This window comes from Triturus cristatus, chromosome 3_1, assembly GCF_964204655.1.
Source record: "Triturus cristatus chromosome 3_1, aTriCri1.1, whole genome shotgun sequence".
Taxonomy (NCBI): Eukaryota; Metazoa; Chordata; class Amphibia; order Caudata; family Salamandridae; genus Triturus; species Triturus cristatus.
Genome location: NC_140583.1, coordinates 238,453,415 through 238,469,091, shown reverse-complemented (window position 1 = coordinate 238,469,091; position 15,677 = coordinate 238,453,415). Strand labels below are relative to the sequence as shown.

Sequence of the window (15,677 nt, the reverse complement as noted above, 5' to 3'; positions counted from 1 at the left end):
TTCCACCTTCTGTACTTCTTACACACATTTCTCACATAGGAGCCACACTATTTTAAGTCTCCCAACCTTTTCCCTTGTTTTTCGTTGAATATTTCTTTGGCACCTGAAACGAAAACAGGTACAAAAGAAGAAGCAGTGGTGCAAACTCCCCTCTGAAATGTTAAACATATTATTCGAGTTGGAACAGTGAAAGCGTTCATACACGCAGAATGTTTATAGCACAAGCAGCAGCATTAGTAATTGAATTTACACAAATGGAGGTGCAGTTCCGATTCAAGAGTAATGTCATTCTATCATGTGCGAGGCAATCTTCCTCATAGGCATGGCAAGGAATAGCACATACACATTTTTCGATTGGAAACACATAATACATTTAGTGTGTGTGGCACAGGCACAAGATTGGACAAAGGGGGTGCAACCCCCACTCGCAGGGCCACGGAGACAGGTGCGGGCCGGTATGGACCGGTTGATGGCGGCGGCCCAATGATGGGCGCAGGTTGAAATTTTCGCAGGTAGGTTTCACGCAGGTAGCAATGATTGATTGCCCGGGGGGGCAGCGGAGCTACCTGGGTGGCTTGCAAAGCGGCAGGACAGCTTAAAAGGCTGTAGATCTGCCTGATGAGCACCATGCTGCCTGCCTGCCCCAACACGAATGAAACTTCTTTTACCAACCCTCCCATCCTTTTAGCTTCTCTATATGGTTGGGGAGGCTGATAATGTTTTGACCACAAAATGGGTTGCCAACGTGGGGCATCACAGATCTAAGCGCGGACGGATTAAAAAAGTTGTTGGTTTTGAATAAGCCAGGGCAGGGGTGACACGGTTACTAGTGAAGGGCTAGGGGCATCCGATACTGTAATTGTCCCTGGCCCTAGAGGGCACCCCTTAATATGCCCCGTGGGAGTGCGGGGGATGGTGGCTGCGCCAGGGGAACAAGGTATGGCCCGTTTGCCAAGCTCATCCCCCTGATTGGGTGCCAGGGGTTGTCCCTTTACTGGGTTGTTCTGGCATGATTCTTTTTGGGGGGCCAGCTGCCTTGCTGGCCCTAGCTCCCTCTATCTTGAGGGAGTGGAAAGTTTGCCTTGTAAACGATGCCACTAGGAACCGAGAGGTGGTCAATAATGACTCCTATTGGAGTGTGAGAATATGCGAGCAGGAGATTTGTTGTATTAGTAAAAGGTTTGCTGTATTAACCCCTTCAGCGCTGCGGGAATTCCCCCGCGGTGCTGAAGGGTTCGAGCGCGGGCGGGCCCATGACGGAACGGTTCCGTCATGAGCACAGCGCAACCGATGCTCATGACGGAACCGTTCCGTCATGGGCATGGAAGGGGTTAAACTTGTATCAATTTTGTGTGTGTATACATATATATATATATATATACATATATATATATATATATATGTGTGTGTGTATGTATATATATATATATATATATATATATATTTATATGGAAATGTTGTGCAATATAAAGACAACAGCTGAATTTTAATGTTGTGTTTATGATGTGTAATAAATACGGCCAGAGAATGGTTACATTCTCAAAACGCAAATATGGTTGTCTGTTGTGGTTTCATATGAAGGGTGCAGCTGTAATTTTGTTCTGGTCTGTGGAGGGCAATCTCGGTCTTCCTTTTTCAGCACTCCAGTCTCCTGATGGTCCCTCACCTCTCAAACATAAAACAGACACAGCAGACGTAGCAGCAGTGAAAAGCTTGCCATACCAAATGCTTAATATGTAAAAGAATAAGTGTTGGGGCCCAATGTTTTGCTCAGAACTTAGCCCTCGGCCTGTGCTGTGGAATGTTGGGGTGCTGAATACCAGGGCTGGGAATTCTTAATTCCATGTCATGCCTCTTTAATGCACCAACAGACACTCCCTGCCCCTTAATCAAACGCCTTTATGTTTTTTTCATCACTGTTTTCTCCCTTTACCACTATTTTCTGCCTTTCTCTTCCTCCTTATTTCTCCCTTTAATGTTCTCTCGCATTCTCTTGGTCAAAGTACAATGAGGAAAAATAAGGGCCGGTCCCCACAAATGAGCGATGGTGGGCCCTACCTGCAACCACCGGCACAAATTAAACTCTGGATGCACTCACTGAACAAGTACAACGTGAGTACCCTCACAAAAAACATGTGGCAGTCGTATTATGAGAAGCAGTCAAGGTCCAGTAACAGAGCAGAAAGCAGTAATATGTGTTTCTAGAACACAAAGAAACAGCACAGGCAGTCGCAATGTAAATTTCTCATAAAGGTACCACCCAGCCACCTACAACGCAAGCGAGCATCTCAGCCACAGAAGAGGTACAGGATGGGCCAAGGACTCTCTGTCTTTTCTATTTTTCTTTCTCTTTGTAGTCTGGGCAGTGGCAGAACAATCGTCTACCTGACACATAAAACAGAACTAAATAGGAGCTTTCCTCCCAAAGACAGAACATGAACAGCTTTGGTTTCAGAAGTACATACTTCTAGAACTAGTGTTGGACAAGCCCTATCTTAGGATGGTATTTACTTACAGCTGATGAATTAGAAGATGTCCTCGTGCACTCATCAGATTCCCTCACACCCATTGACCATCAACATCAAAGATAGCAACAATGGAAATTTTCTGTAAAAACCCAACTGCCACTGCAGGTTAGACTTCTCAGAACTGACTGAACAGTAAGTGGGATGGGTATTCCCAGACGTGGGACCCATGCTCACTACGCCACTGGAGTCAAGCTATCCTGGCTGATGATGGCTGATAGCCAGAAACCGGTCCTAGGATGCTTGATTCCGGTCCAGGGAAGACATGGCTTGGCAGTTCGGGCTGGACTGTTCCCATGAGGCACAGGGTCAAGACTGATTTGCATATGGCCATGTCTAAACTGGGGTGGTGTAGTGGGCAAAAGAACGATGGATTTAACCCAGATCTCATGACTGGGGGAGAATGTATGCATTGTCAGCATTCCGTCCATCATTTGTTTGTTGTAACGCTTTTCGCCCTAAGTGGGATGGGTATTCCCAGACGTGGGACCCGTGCTCACTACGCCACTGGAGTCAAGCTATCCTGGCTGATGACGGCTGATAGCCAGAAAGCGGTCCTAGGATGCTTGATTCCGGTCCAGGGAAGACATGGCTTGGCAGTTCGGGCTGGACTGTTCCCATGAGGCACAGGGTCAAGACTGATTTGCATATGGCCATGTCTAAACTGGGGTGGTGTAGTGGGCAAAAGAACGATGGATTTAACCCAGATCTCATGACTGGGGGAGAATGTATGCATTGTCAGCATTCCGTCCATCATTTGTTTGTTGTAACGCTTTTCGCCCTAAGTGGGATGGGTATTCCCAGACGTGGGACCCGTGCTCACTACGCCACTGGAGTCAAGCTATCCTGGCTGATGACGGCTGATAGCCAGAAAGCGGTCCTAGGATGCTTGATTCCGGTCCAGGGAAGACATGGCTTGGCAGTTCGGGCTGGACTGTTCCCATGATGCACAGGGTCAAGACTGATTTGCATATGGCCATGTCTAAACTGGGGTGGTGTAGTGGGCAAAAGAACGATGGATTTAACCCAGATCTCATGACTGGGGGAGAATGTATGCATTGTCAGCATTCCGTCCATCATTTGTTTGTTGTACATACTGGGCAGCAGAAGAGTAACCATCCTTATGCAATGCAGATGTGGTTCACAATTCGCACTAACAGAGGGAGCAACAGTGCCTCAAGCATTTCTTGCATGGAAAATGTTCAGCATGAGTAAAAGAAGTGAAGACATCTCTTAATCACAGACATATGCACCATATTGGCAGTGGAGGCTTCACCCTGGAACACCCAGAACTTGTACACAAGTAGTTTCATTACATGGACAATAACAATGAAAACCTGTCAGTGCTGTCACATACAAGTTAAGGACAACCCAACAAGTCAAGAATCACTCCCTCCCACAGACCATGTGCTACTGAGGTAGCAGAAGACCATGATTCAATTTGTAAAACAACTTTAGAACAGACAAGAACTGTGAAGCCTTTGCACACACATTGAACAAGTATAGCACATGGAAACCAGTAGTAAAGCTGAGACCCGCAGCCCTCGTGAGTAGCGTGGAACCAGAACTCCTGGTCACCGTGCACTTTTGCAAGTGCATTGACTTCTCGACGTCACTTGAAGTCATGCTTGGGGTTACCTGTAGCCCCCACCTTGAGCAGAGAATCCACCAAAGATTGTCAGCCTAGTCAGCCCGAGTGACCCATGGGCCGCCATTTCGTGTTTCCTCTTGAGGCTCCTTCACAATCCTTGGTCTGTTGACTGGTGGGTCCCTGTGAATGCAACTTTGATTTTCCTTGGGCTTCACTAGTTGCTCCAGATGTGCCCCGACTCCCCACCATGTGGTGAGTCCCTCAGACCTTGCTGGTGTGCACCAAAGCATTTCTTCTCTTTCTGCGTGGGTTGCTGTTGCCAAGGCTTGTTGTGTCCAATCCGGGCACTGATTCTACAAAACTCGTCATCCTTTGTGGGACAGCTCGAATCCAGCTCCTGGTTGTCCTCGACGCCTCCTGGTCCTCGTGGCTGAAGAGTCAAGCTTCACCTCTTTCACCTGAAATCACCCAACATCGGTGGGCATCCACCTATCGTCCTCCTGGTCACTGGCTAGTGACCCAGACTCTGTCCCCTCTGCTTTCAGGTTCTTCTCGACTTTGTTCCAGGCTTGGATCTCTTTGGACACTTTGCATCTTCCCGGCAGCAGCACTTCTTTGCCAGCTCCCAATGAAATCGATGACGCAACCCGACACCATTTGACACCTATGCACCCGGCTTCCCTGGGTGAGGTAATAAGAGTACTCCGGTGCTCCCGTGGGTGTTGGCCCTAGAACTTCCTAAGTCCCAAAGGGTTTGGTCCTGACTCGTTTCTAAGTGTCCCTAATCTTTAAAATCTAACCGCGACTTTCCCCATAGAAGCTAACAGGAGCTCGTGGCTATGTTCACACACACTGCACACGGCCCCCGTGGGTCCCCTGTGTCACTACCATGGGTGGTTCCTTGGGGTCCCAGCGATTCTACGGGCTCTAGGTCTTGTGTCTAGTTAAGGCTTGGTTCTTATACCACTATTTTTGTATATGGTTTGGCTCGCCCCTAGGGCCTGATGTGTATTTGTGCTATTTTACTTTTATATTTGAAGTGTAACTTATGTGTTTTGACCTCTAGCCTCATAAAGAGACTAGGAGGGTGTGTTTAGAAATAAATACATATATTTTATATATATACCTGGTGTGGTTGCCTTTCATTTAGCCATTCAGGAGATTATAGACTGGTAAAACAAGCTGCTTTACATTCCTTCAAAACTTAGCCTGAAGGCTGCTCTCCATAGCTACCACTAGGATAGGTTTCAATAAAGGTTGTCGTTAACCTATCATCAATAAGGGGTTGTTTGGACTGGTACAGGGTGCCCACTATAATTAGTGGACAGCATATACCAGGCCAACTTCTCACAACTGGTGCTTATATAGAGCACTCCAATACCTATGAGTTGGCACTACATAAAACTGCAAAAAAAATCAAATGTGAAAATCAGAGTCGGGGAAGGAGGGGATCTGGGGGAAGAAGGAATCTGTGATACAGGAGTTCGGCGTGGGCCCACAGCGACGGGCGGTAGGTTGATGGGCAACCAACAGCAAATGGTAGTTGCCACAGGGAGATAAAGGGATTTGCTAAAGCTTAGGGTAACCTTGTGAAATGTAGCTGCTTTTAATATAAAGTGCTCCAATACCTTCGGGTGGTGCTGGCGCTATATAGAACTGCATAAAGAAAGTAAATGGTGCTTAGGTAAAGTGATCCAATACCTCTCTAATACCATTGGTTGATGTTGGCGCTATATCAAATTTCACCCCCCAAAATTTGAAAAGCAGAGTCGGGGATGGGGGAGAGGATCTGTGCAATGGAGTTCAGCAGGGCAAGCATGGTCGGGCGGGAGGTGGGCGGACAACCAACAGCAAATGCGGGCTGCCATGAGAAGATTAAGTGATTTGGCTGTAATCACAAAATGTAGAACTGAGGCTGAGGCTAAGCAGACGAAGTGGCGTCCTCTTAGGAAAGGATGTGGCGTACGGGCCAGAACTGCTGACAACGGATGTGGGAAACCGGGTTTGAGTTTTGGTGTCGGCTTAACATCCTTGATTGTGGACAAATCACTTAATTTCCCCGTGCCTACAAAAATGAATGTGCCCTTGTGTAAAGGAACTGTTGCTAATGTAAAGCGCTCCAATACCTACGGGTGGTGTAGTCGCCAAACATATTCAATCACAGAGAAAAAAGTAGTGCCATAAAAGGAGAAGGAATAGTTCAAAGGGATTACTTGGTCCTAGCTCCACTGATAAGAAAACACACAAAGAGAAAGATGAACACAACATGAAATAGCATGCTGCAAGCAAAAGCAAATAAAGGAAAACAGAGTGATAAGCATACGAGAAATGGAAATTTAGGGCGGACTATAAGCTTTTTAAAGATTTTTTCTTTAAATTCAAAAGACTTTGCAAGCTCAGCGCAAGCGATGTGAAGGCGAAAAGTAAAAAGGGAGACGAAATTGAGCTGTAAAGGGAGGGGTGAAGAAGGTACAGGCGGGAAGCACTGTTCATAGGAAGGTCATAATGCAATGCTGCCATTGTTCCTGCGAGCATAACATCATCAATGGCTCTTTCATCAGCATTAGCCTTCAACCACCTGGATTAGCCTTATCCTAAAACACTGCACTCGCTTCAGCCAGACAAGCGCCAAGCATACTTGAGGAATATGTAACAACCTAAATATATATAACATGTTCCTCTCCACACTGTGTTGACGTTGAAAATAGAGCGGTAATTTATATACATAATCATTGTGGCTATTTAAGTATCAGAGTTAGCTCCCACTCTTTATAGAAAGTACTCTTGTAAATTGAAGTGACTTATTATTTGCTTTGAATCAAATCAGCTGAAGTGTGTACATTACTCAGTATGTATTGTGAGCTACAGGTACTTCACCTGGCAGTCGATTTGTTAAGTGGGGAAGAAGTGACTCAACGACCTTCATTCATTAGTCTCTTCTCTTCTTTTCCAGTCTATAGCACCAACAGACTCTTCAAAACAATAACAGAACAAGAATCTACTTGTCAGTGCCAAAGAAACCACTCTCCTGATGTCTGAACACATGCTGGATGTCTGGCACACGCAAGTGAAAGTGAGTATTCCAAATTGTTAAAATAAGTACACAAAACTTGATTTATTTAAATTCAAGTTACATAAAATGCAAAAAAAATACACATGTAGGAGTGTTAACCATAACATCAATTACAGATGTGAAATCACAATGTAAAGACACTTAAGTATCATGGAACAATTATAGCACTGAAAAATGTCCCCTATATTCTAGATAGTCATAACATATAGATGATTCCTTGCCCTAATAGTCGCTGCCACTATGGAGAAACACATATTTATAGACTGGGGAGACTTAATATACAAGAGTGCAGACTTGCATTGAGGAAAATAGTATTTTTTCAATAGAAGAAAAATATACCTAATATGTGGTTCTTTAAAAAATAACAGAAAATGCTGTTAGCTGTACAGTGTTGACACATTTACAAGAGATAATATCACATAAGGGTGCCTAACCTAGGGGAAGCCTTAACACAAATTGTATTATGTAAAATATAAAGTGAAAGGAAAAAATGTCTAACATAGAAATTCCTTTCCCAAAGCAGATATTTTCCCACTTCCGCACAGAACTTGCGTAAGATGCAGGGTCTCATCCAGTTTCATACAATGATCTAATCTTAGACTATTACTATTTGGACTCCATGATATTGTTATCAGAATATTGAAAACTGATTTTCTGTTTCTTTTCCAAACATTTGCCATAAGCATTGTGGCAGACCAGTGTTTCTGTGGCGTCATCTGCGTATCACATGCCTACCAAATGCATTTATGCTCCATTCTAGGGCCCTGTGATGTAGAATGCACACCAGTGGATCAATGCCAAGATCAAATATAAGACAGGAGAAAGATCAACCCAGTCTAGTACCTCTGCATCTGTTAAAGTGGTCTAATATGGTTTGCCGTATCATGACTCTAGCCATTGGGGAACTATATTGTGTTCAGACCCCTTGTAGAAATATCAGGTATATTCCCATTCTCTGAAGGACTACCAAGAGAGGTGTCAAATACCCTCTCTACATCTAGTGATACCGCTAGGTATCTCTCATTACTTCCAGTGGTGACTCCCATCAGTCCTAGAAGATGGCAGATGTTCCGAAAGGTGTCCCTTTCCTGTATGAACGGATGAATGGCCCAACCACGGAAAGCAATCTGTTTGCCAGTATCTTCCCCAATATCTTATACTATAAATTGAGGCTAGATAATGGCCTGTATGATCGCACATCAGATGGGTCACATCTTGGCTTTGGCAGTACTACTACTGGTGCTTATCTTCGGAATTCTGGGAGCCTGGGTACCTCTCTCACCTCCTCATAAAACTGTAGCATTTTTGGTATGATTTGTACTCTGTATCTTGAGTAGAATTCCATGGGTAGACCATCCGTTCCCAGAGTTTTATTTCTCGCCATCTGGGCTATAGTTGTGCTAACTTCTTGGACTTGCAAGGGCTTCTCAAGCTCATTGCATTGCAATGGATTACCTTGGGAGATAGGAATAGTCGAATAAGCAGTCTGCAGATCAACAAAGGCAGCATGTCTGCCTTCTTGAGTATTGACTGTCGCTGTCTGCAGATCTGATATGCCTTATCAGGGGTGCGCTGCTTCACCTCTAAACAACAGTGTCAACATACGCCCAGCTCTTTCCCCATCCACTTGTTGGCAGGCAATGTACCCCATATGGCCAAAATTGCCTATTGTGTCGCTCAGTTCCTTGTGTGTGCATGAAAGTTCTCGTAGCCGTCACCGCAGTGCAGTCTATGTTTGTGACGATGGGCACATTTCATGTTCAGTGTCTGTGATGTTTTTGACTGAAGCCTGTTTATCGCCCCAAGTGGTGTTAATGCAGTGGTGCATGTAACTACTTTGAAGGCCTCTCATTCTGTGGCCCTGGATGCAGTTAATCCCTCATTTTCATTCAAATATTGTGTTGTGTGTCCCTAAAGCTTCTCAGAAGAGTGTATCATGCAGCGTCTCAGTTCGGTGCTTTCAGTTTGGAATTTGTGCTCATCCACTGCCCCATTGGAGCACCATTTTTAATAGGCACTGTTATGAAATAGTGTTTGCAAGGTACTCCGTTATCCAGTATTCATGAGCGCAGTGTGATGCTATAGAAGAACAGATCCAGGCATGTGTGAATGTTGTGTACTGGGGAGTAGAAAGAGTATTCTTTGAGGGTAGGGTGCATCATCCTCCACACATCATGTGCTCATCTGCTTTGTATCCAATGTTTGAAATATTGTGTCATTCTACGGCATGTAGATACTGCCATGGGTGATAGTTTGTCACCTCTTCATCTGGGACACAATTAAAATCTCCTCCCAAGAGACAAGGCACCTGTGGAATATGTAGTCACCCTGGTGTCAGCCGATCAAGAAGATCTGAGTAATTGGTGTTAGGGTCAATGGTTCTCCATTTAGTTGTCTTTCTATCACTACATATCTACAAGCTGGGTCTACTCTGTTGGTCTCCACCACAAATGGGACACCCAGTGAAATCCAGATTAATACACCCTGTGTGAATGGTGTACCATAAATCTGACCCCTCCATCTCCTACATAGCTTCTGTAGTTCTGGTTGCACCAAGCTCAATTTCTGTAAGCAGGCTATGTGTATATGCTGACATTTTAAGTGCATATAATCTTTGTCTTTATGTAGGCGTGTCCATATCCTGTATGTGCCATGTCAGCACGTTGTGTTTCAGAATTAGGGTCTTGGTAGTTCTTCCAATCTTGTGCCGATAGTGAAAGTGTCTTTACTCAATCTTAGCCCGATGGGTCTCTAAGAGGCATGAACCCTTCCGCTTCCTGTGTGCGGGTCCCACTGACCGCTAATAAATAATGCGTGATTCCCTCCGTGGGCCCAGGTTTTGCTACAAGGTCACACACCTCAACACGTCCCTGTGTGCCATTTACTCCAATCTACATTGTGCCACAACCAAGATTTTAATAAAATAAACATAAACATTCCCAACTCCCTTCGCCCAGCATGGTATTCAGTGTAAGCTCTGCCATCAAAGTGCAGTACATACATACATAAACATTCAACATTCGATAAAGTGTTTATATTTATCACGATAATTTTAGGGGGTGTTTTCTAGGTGTTGTGATGCCCCTTTAGGGGAATCCCCAATGTGGCCGTGCAATGCCATGAAACCCTTATGGCACAGTCACCAGCTGTCACCCCAAGCCGCCACACCTGCATATACTAGTTGCGATCAGTGTTGAGGACACCCACTCAGTCTATATATTCCACCAAACAGACTGTTTGTATCGAGCCTTCACGACTCACCGCTCCATACTTTTAGGACCTATTGGAGCCTGAGTCAAAGTCTGATCCCTGGTCAGATGTCGAGACATCTGAAGGGTTCTTATTGAGTTCTGATTCATGAGCTACCACTTGTGCCCTTGCAGTGGCTGGCTGATCATCGATGGGGCTACTCCTTGGTTTACAATTTCACATCTTCCGTGTGGCTCACCTGCAGGTGGCATCTCTACTCCATTTGAGTGCAGCAAAGCCCAAAGCTCCTCGAGAGGTTGTAAAAAATGTGACTTGTCACCCTCCACCACTCGTAGCTTAGCAGGGAAGAGAACTGCATATTTCAAGCCCATGAGGCACAACTGTTGCTGTGTAGTCTGGGAAGGCCATGATTACCATGACTGCGAACTGACAGTGGCCCTTGGTTCTGAATAGTTACAAAATAAGGTCCCTATCTCTGTAGTTGAGCTGGCGCGCAATAAATGCAGTGGTTGTCTTGGGATACCACATTGTCTTTCAATTGGGGCAAGGTCAGACTGGGACCGAAAATAGGCTCAGACACCAAATAAAAGTGGCCCACCATTAGTGAGCAAAAGTCACCCATGTTTTCAAATCTGGGAAGTTTTGAATTAGGAAGGTAGGGGAGAGTGCATGTATTTGTGTTTGATGCAAGCAATATTTGTGGCAATATCTAGTAAACCAACAGTAAAAACTGGCCCACCAAACCCTAAACCGAATATTTACCTTAACAATGCGGATTTTACTCTTGCAATACAATCACAACGCTGTAGTTACAACGACCGCGTTGTTACAACGCAATGCCATTACTACGCAAGTCATTACATCAACTTGCAGTAGATGGTGCCATAACATTAGAAATTTATAATTTACTATTCCAACTCCAGCCTACGTAACAGTAGGAAAGGTGTTGGAATAGTAAATTATACTAGTCCTTATGTTAAAGCGCCATCTACTGCAGGTCGATGTAATGACTTGCTAAGTGATGGCACTGCGTGGTTACAACGCGGTCGTTGTAACGACCGTGGTGTGATTGTATTGTGGAGTAAAATCCACGAAGTAAAGGTTGTTTCCCCCATAAACGAGGCCCACAATCAACCCAAAAAATGGCCCACACGCTGACCAGTCACACCAGCCCATCAGGCACTGCCTGATTGCCCTATAGGTCAATCCGACACTGTCAGATGGTGTTCATCAGGTCCTGCTCAAGAGTACCTCATTTGGGCCCTCAGCACATTCGGAAAACCCCATGAACCAGATGTTGTTGCATCTAGATCTCCCTTAAGAGTCTTCTGGGTGCAATTGTAGTTCTGCTGTGTGCTCTGTAGCCTCTTGGATCATGTGTTCAATGGCAGTATTAGCAGTCCTACACATAATAATCCCAAATGGGGTTGAAACCCGGGTGGGGTTGGGTCCAGGCCTCGATAGGTATCCCTATTCCTGTGAGGTTCGCTTACTGCTCTCACCTGTAATGCTCACCAGGGTTGTGCTTAACAAGGAGGTTGATGGGGTCACATCCTACCCTTGTCTTGGCTCACTGAAGCTTTGGGGGCTCTTTTAACATGAGCAGCACATTACTCCTGCCTCGGGCTGTGTTTGTATGGTGGCGGCTTGCTAGGAGGTTCCTGCAAGCACCGTTCTCCTCTGGACGCACCACTCTACCGGATGCTCTTCCACTTCAGGTTGTGTTTTGTTGGCAACAGCTCACTTGGCAGTTCTAGTGAGGGCTGCAACTCCACACGGGGGCCAACAGAGTCAAATCCCACCCTTGCACTGGCCCTCCTGACAGTTGTGATGTTTGTCTCTTATTTCGGGTTGTGTTTTGTTGGTGGAGGCTCACCTGGTGGCTCTTGTGAGCGCCTCTCTTCTCAGGCTGTGACACTCTGCCCAATGTTCTCATGCTTGCTAGCTACACTTCAGCCGTGGCAACCCGCAATAGGCATGGCGGAGGGTTCATCTGCAGGAGAGCGGAAGGCGGTGAGCTGGATTATTCAGAATTATGCTATTGGGCCTCGCTCAGATATCAGGTCGATGGGTTGGGTATGGCCGCCATCTTGTCCCCACCCTCCACACTGCAGTCACACAAAGTACAATTCTGGTCAGTCACTCTATATATTTATATTTGTTTGAAATTGATGTTATGTGTTTTTGTAAAGGGCACTATTGCCTGCGAGGGTATACTGGTGCTCAAAGTATGTACTGTTAGCTACATGTACTTCAACTGGTCGACTCTTTGTTAAGACAAGGACTGTTGATGTGCCACATAGTAACAGCAGAGGAAATGTAATCATTCTATCAACTGAAATCCTATTTTTTTTAAGTTTGACATTGAAATTATGAAATATGAACTCATTTCAGTTTGTGAAAAGAACATTGTTGCAGCATCTGATTGTACTGAGGCTAATGCAGTTGGCATTCACAGTCAAATTGCTTCAATGCATTAGAGTTTTCAGCTTCTTATGAATCATCTTACATAATTGACTAGCCTCTAAGGGTGTTTCTATTGATTGTTCTGAAAAGTATTTTACAAATTCTAGAGCAAGATGCCAGACTTGCATCACATTTTTTGTTATTAGTTAATGTAAGAACCAATTTCTATCTAGTAGAAAACGAAGAATACATCTGAATTCCTCCATTTCACACAGAGGACACAGAGCCTAACTGATACATCTTGTGCCTCTGCTAACATCATTCTGTATCTATATCAAACAATATTTGCATAAACTACATAAGAATAGTTTAAAGCCCTGTGTGTGTTCAGTTACTTTATCAGACTAGTGTCTACTTAAAAACTCACATTGTCCTGGCATCACTTGGTTTGGTTTCACATGGAGATTTCGGCTGTTGAAAGCAGCTGAAAACTCCCTATGAATTACTGGGGGAAATTATTCAGGGTCTGTGGGAAATACATATTTTCACATGCTTTTACCCAAAAACTTGTACACCCAATTATTTCCAGGTCTCCAGATTTACAGATATCTCAAATAATGGTAATTCCACGGTGGGGAAATAAAGAGATTTCACTTGTAATGAAGACCAGTTGACTGCTATTTAATAGTTCAAATTACAACCACGAAGTTAAGAGTTTCTAAATTTGGTGCTAATGGTATTGGCAGCCTAAGGAGTTATCTACATTTTTACGCCAGAAAACTAAAAAGGCGCTGGTAAATAGATTCATTTGTGATTGGACAATGGCATTCGTTTGCTGTTAGAAATGGGGTTCCTGGTTAGCTGAGGTATGCACCCAGGCCAGGCAGGAACCACCACACTAATCAGGGTAAGTGAAGTATACACTAAATGTTTACTTGTGCTCACCCCCAGGTAACTTGGCACAGAGCAGTCAGGCTCAACTAAAGAGGCAACGTGTAAGTAGTTGTGCAACATAACAAACAGTAATACAGTGAAAACACCACAAAAAGACTCCAAGCAGAGTTATGTAAATAGTATTTCCTATCTTCTTTAAAACAAGGCCAAACAGACAAAATTTCCATTTAGGATTCTCAAGATATGCACTTTACAAAAGTATAACGATAACCACAGTGTTTAAATCAAACTTAATTAGTAGGTTTCACTGGCACGGAGCCTGGGGTAGATCGATAGATATATCTCCTCAAATTTCCTACATGCCATGGGATCCACCAGGCACCAGAACGGAGGAACCCTGCAGGTCTCTCGGGACAGGTGCAATTAAGGGATGCCTGCCCCTGCTATAGCGAATAGGTCGGCTATACTGAACCTCATGGTTCATGGGTGCACATAGTAATTTCGGTGGCAAGGTCGTTGGCCTCGGATTCGGGGACCAATGTTGGTTTCCGCTTGGCGTCTTTGTTGCCCTTTCATCATGTGAGGAAAGGAAGGCGGGGCTCGAGTGCGATGCGGTGCTCTTGCTCTGGATTCCGCTGACATAGGCATTGCTCTGGCAATGCTTAGAGAGGGGAATACGGCGGTCTTGAGTGCCGCACTATTTCTTTGTCTGAACTCCACTGCCACTTGGAATGAAATGCGGCTTATGGAATCCAGGAGCCCAAAGCACAGACCTCAACTGCAGATCATGGCAAACAATGGTCCTGGTGCATGGAGCACTGAGCTCCGCTGACAGTCCAGGCAGAAGTCACTGCTTTTGAAAGTGTTAAGCTCCGATCTTGGCGAGGCTCAGCTGTGGACTCACAGATGGCAGAGCCCGGTAGCCGTGTAAATGAAAATGAAGTTGTGATATTGGGGGGTTACGTTTTGTCTGTATTTTCTATTTGTTGTGACTACTGCATTTGCCCAGGCAAGAGGCAGCAAGCAGCAGGCCAACACAGCAAAGCAAGTAAAGTGGCAGTGCGTCCTACAGCACAGCAATCAGCTGGCTGCAGGCCAACCCAGCAAAGCAGTTAGCAGAGTGGCAGTTGCTCCTGTAGCACAGCTCCTATTTCTGGCAGAGTCTCCTCAGGTCCCAAAAGTGAACTGAGTACATGGTGTAAGAAGTCCAGTATTTACATGCATGTTAGCCTTTGAAGTAGGGAGACTTCAAAGAAAGGCCTTTGTAGTGCACAAGACCCTGCCCTTTCCTGGCTCCAGACTCACAACAGGGGGGTATGCAGCCCTTTGTGTGGAGACAGGACCTAGCCATTTTAGGTATGAGTGTGAGCCCCTCCTACACATCCTGCTCAGGCAGACCCATCATCATGCAAATGACCACTTAGGCACACCTGTCCTGCCTTTGTGTGTCTGTCTAAAGGGAATGCAGGAAGTGAGCTGTCACCCAAAACAAACTTGTATTCTAGAGACAGGCAGAAGGCATTAACAGGTTTAAGTAAAAAAATGCCATCTTGCTAAAAGTGGCATTTTTAGACCTGCAATTTCGAAACCAGCTTCACTAAACGATGTGTTTTTAAATTGTGAGTCCAGAGACACCAAACATACTTTTCATGTCTTTTCCCAATTAAAAGTTGCCTTGTAAAAAGTTGCAAGGCAGCTCCAATGTTACCCAATTACTACCAATTATTTCACTGCCAGTACATGTAAAACTTAAAAGTACATATCCTACCTTTTAAGTACACTGCACTGTCCATGGTCTGTCCAGGGCCTATTCTAGGGGTGACCTATATGTAATTAAAGGGAAGTTTTGGGTCTGGCAAGTAGGTGAACTTGCTAGATCGAAATAGAAGTTTAAAGATGCACACACAGGATCTTCAGTGGCAGACCTGAGACAAGGTTAAAGGGCTACTTATGTGGGTGGCACCACCAGTGCTTCAGG

General features: G+C 45.0%; 1 protein-coding gene across 1 annotated transcript in view; it reads left to right on the top strand.

The window, feature by feature from the left end:
- The window catches only part of OTUD7A (OTU deubiquitinase 7A), a 1,294,251-nt gene that overhangs the window by 543,374 nt on the left and 735,200 nt on the right, over window positions 1-15,677 (top strand). Inside the window, exon 3 of the mRNA XM_085643760.1 lies at window positions 7,070-7,189. The gene's annotated coding sequence lies outside the window, so the exon portion shown is untranslated. The remainder of the gene's footprint in view (window positions 1-7,069; window positions 7,190-15,677) is intronic.